We start from the raw sequence: 4,257 nt of genomic DNA on the forward strand, positions 1-4,257 counted from the left end.
TGGTACATCTGAGGCCAGCTGGATGTCCAAAATGGCCTTTTCTACGCAGAAACTACAGAAATTGCAGGTATAAATTATATACATAATTTAATGTGCAGTGATACACACATAACACTAAAACACCTGGGCCTTCAATTTAAGAAAACACCAAGCCTGCTTCTGAATTAATCTTTTTCCTCTTCCTTACACTTCGGAGGGGCTGGAGAAGCTTTCAGAGAGACAGAATCCATTAAAGGGAATACTAAAGACTGGAGTCGTCATCTCCCTACGTGAGTTTGAATCCTCCCCTGGATGAAGCAGGCTTTTGACATTTGCTCCTTATCAAGACAGCACAGCATAGGCTGAATACCAGAGCTTTGCAAACAGAAGGCTTACAGGGATATTATCTCGTTCAATTTGGGACAACAATCATGGGTAGGCAACAGAGGTGGAGACACGATAGACACCGATTTTACTCCTGGCAACAAGTTATGGAGCCTACATCAGAGAAGAAAGGATTTGCCCTTTAAAGCCACCAGTAAGACTTTCTCCAGGGTTGCTATTTTCAAGTGATTTCATCTCAGTTTTGGCTGCTTGCCTTCACCAATACTACTAAAAGGAACCCATTTGCTGATATTAATTGCTCCTATGATCTTAAGAGAAAATATTGTCATTTGAAAGAGAGCGTGTGTGTGGGTGAGAGAGAGATCTGGATTTATCAGATTTATCATATCACCCATTCAGAGGTCCAAGCACATCTAAGTGCTATTCAAAAAAAGCCAAAATACAAAGCAGTGAAGTGAAGATAGAAGCCATTTGTCCAAAGCTACAGCTAGGGAAATTTCTAGTGTAGGAAGAAGCCAGACAGACTTCAAGGGGGTGAAGAGGTGAGGCTGGTGGATAAAGGAAGGCCCTTGAAAGAGTTTGTAGCCACAGTGCAATTGCTTTGGTTGCAGGCACATCTGCGAGTCATCCTTCATTCTGGAAGTTGAGTGCTCTTGGATGCCCCAGTGACCAGCAATTTCTGCAAGCATTGCTGTCTGCCGTCTCTGAGAGAACACCCCCCGGTGCATCTATACAGGTATACATCGATGCATCTATAGGTAATCTATACAGATACGGTCCATATCTCTGCACATATACACGTACATAAAAGTCCAAACCCAAATGCACACAATGCTCAGTGCACATTTTGCACACGGGGAAAGGATGAGAACACAAAAAGAACAGGTGTTCACCATTTAGCTCCAGGGACTATACGAAGGTGCTCTGAGCCAGATGTTTAAAGATATTGAGGCTTAACTCAAAACGACAAAATAATACTACCGGGACAAGTGCAGTAGAATAGAACCAAGCAAAACAGGACGAGCCACCATAACAAATGATAGGATTGGGCCCTAAATAGGGGGAAAAGAAAAAAGAGGGTAAGAAGGAACATGTGTGCCAAAGTAAAACTCCTCCTTTCTTTCTTGGCCACATTACTCATCAATCTCACTTTGGTTTGGATCCAGTTGAGCACTTAAGCCCATGAGTGCCTCTGCCATTGGCCTGCATGAGGTGCTCACAAGTTTAAACACATACATAAGTGCTTGACTGGATGTGGGCCCAACAGAGAGCCAGGCTCTTTTGGCGGCCACCAGACAAGAATTGTCTCCTCGTACACATTTATGTAAATAATAATGATGGCCCGTGGCGGTGAGGCGAACATCAAATCTCTTGAGAGCCCATGTATCAGTGCACTCATCGCTGACATACATTATTCAGGTGAGGAAAGACTCTCACACAAACCATCTGGTTTTCAGGGTGGGCCAGTGAAGAAGATGCTGCCTGGTCTTTTCTGGTTCTAGATGGACTGCCTTGAGTTAAAGTTTGTGATATCACACTACCGTCGATTAGGAGGTCGTGTTTGTGATTGTGATATCATACTACCATCAATTAGGGGGTCATGTTTATGACTGTGATATCACACTACCATCAACTGGCGTCGGGGGTCATGCTTGTGATTGTGAGATTGTGACATCACACTACCATCAACTAGGGGGTTGTGTTTGTGATTGTGATATCACGCTACTGTCAACTAGGGGGTCATGTTAAAAACAACCGGACATGAGGAAAACAGTTGGCTTGCTTTTCTGTGGAGGAGGAGACGTAACAAAATGTTCTTAAAGTCTGGTTCCTTTAAGGTGCCTCAGGCTGTATGCCCAAAAATTGAGGCTCCCCAATCACCAGTACCACTGAAAATATCGGCTAAGAAGAAGGTGGTCCAGGCTTTAGGATTCCAAGCTCAGAGAAGCAATTAAATATTACCTTGTGATGTTGAGGCAAATATTTATGGAGCTTATAACCAAATTATCCTGTGAGTGAAGAATGCGTTGCCTGCAATAAAACTCAAAATAGCTGCGAGGAGCAGTTCAAAATCAAATGCTAAGGAGCTATTCCCTTGATGGCAGAGCCCACGCGGTAATAATAAAGTCTTTCACTTTTTTAAAAGAAACCAATATTTGCCCTTCATGGCTGCGTTCTGTCAATCTGAAAACAATGTCAGAAAGGGCCTTTCCTTTGAAATGGCCCGCTCGTCCCGTAGTTATGCAATCACAATGCATTTACTCAAGGGCTGCCGTTCTGCTAAGGAACAGAAATGATCCTGCTTCGATAATAGCCACTCCCAGGTGAGGGTAATATGTGAACAGCCCATTTCCGGCTGCTTTCGCCAAGTGGAAGACAACAGCAGCTGCAATGTTTCCTCTAACAGCCAGATGTTTGCAGTGGAAAATGGGAAAATGAAAGTTTTTTCCCCCAACTAAAACTTAGGCTGGGTCAGATCCTTACTAACCACCGCCCTGTTTAAAAACTGATGGGATATTTTACCATTACTTTGTTCAGGCAGCAAACCGTGTAACACTCCCCAAGCACAGACACCTGTGGGTTGCAGCAGTGAGACTCCTTAACAACCCAAGCTCCCGCTATTTGTGCTAGCCCCCTCTGCCAATACTGCACAGAAAAGTCACCTTCCCCCTCTCTGTGCTTTGCTTTTTCCATATGTAAATTAGAAACAACGATTCTTAAATCATTCGTGAAACTCTTGAGGTCTATCAACCAAAAGAATGATGTACGGCCTAGCTATTATTAGTATTACGAATTGTTCTCAGAGGCGTATTCAATACCTAGGTATCGACAGAGTCTGAGGCTGCAGCAATGACTAACCCCCTCTGCATAGTTCAGCTCAGGGTTTCGCCCAGCTTCAGGAACACTGTTTTGTTAAGTAAAATGAAAGCTCGTGGATATTAAAAAAATAAGCTTGAACGATACCAAAAAACCCTTCACCTGCGAGTTCCCATCACAGTAGAGTCTCAACATTAAATGCTCGTATAGTCACATTTTACTTTTACGTTCTCGCAGCAGCATATTTTTAAAGTTTCAGAAACGATCCAACTATGCGTTGGATTAGACAGTGGCAGCGGCAACAGCATATTCAGATATACTCACGAGAGCAATAACTCCCCGGCCAAATCTGGAATCGTCCTCCAGGCTTCACGAGGCTTCCTCGTATTCACTTAAGACGATGCATGTTCTCCAGACTGAATCCCGTCTGAACTGATGTCAAGATTTTACCCTCATCAGAGTTTCCTGTGAGTAGTGATTTGGGGCGCCCGTTCTGCAATATGTTGAAGGGAATGATTTTGAGATTGCGTTGGTGGGAAAATCACACCCTTTTAAAGTCTCTTGCGTCAAACAGCCAGAAGTCGATGACCTGAAGTACTAGGAATCACTTTTGGAAATTGAGGCCTGTTCTTCCAAAGGCAGATTGTTAAACCAAATCTCTCCTGTAACAACAAATCAGACACATTTTAAACAGAAAACAAACAAGGGGAAAAGGCTAATATTTAGCAATGTCTATTAAAACTCAAAGCATCTTTCAAGGGGATATTGCTTACCTTTGATAAAAGACGACTTTGATTGCTCCAGAAGTCACTGACCACCTGGTCAGTCAGTCTCCCTCTCCTTCCATAATGAGATAAAGCAAAAGAAATTGAAACTGCTAACAACTATGCTTAAATGAATATATTACACAGCACCTAAGTAAGAGCGCAAATGCATATGCTGCAGCAAAGCTGTAAGTAAAACCCATTTTTAAAAAAAATAATAAAAATCGCCTTATTTACTCTTTCATCAACGTAGGGGTTTTTTTTATTATTTTTTCCATAACGACTGATAATTATCTAATATATTTTGTAAGCTGCAGTCCATTTTCAGTACAGAAATGGCACTTAGACACGG

The 4,257-nt window shown here is 42.6% G+C and overlaps 1 long non-coding RNA gene across 1 annotated transcript in view; it reads right to left on the reverse strand.

Annotated features, from left to right (window-relative positions):
* Positions 1–3,977, reverse strand: part of LOC112550930 — a 25,328-nt gene extending 21,351 nt beyond the window's left edge. Inside the window, exons 1-2 of the long non-coding RNA XR_003095015.1 lie at positions 3,915–3,977; positions 3,466–3,803 (exon numbers count right to left, since the gene is read on the reverse strand). This is a non-coding gene — a long non-coding RNA (uncharacterized LOC112550930). The remainder of the gene's footprint in view (positions 1–3,465; positions 3,804–3,914) is intronic.
* Positions 3,978–4,257: the final 280 nt, after the last annotated feature.

This window comes from Alligator sinensis, unplaced genomic scaffold (assembly GCF_000455745.1).
Source record: "Alligator sinensis unplaced genomic scaffold, ASM45574v1 scaffold937_1, whole genome shotgun sequence".
Lineage (NCBI taxonomy): Eukaryota > Metazoa > Chordata > Crocodylia > Alligatoridae > Alligator > Alligator sinensis.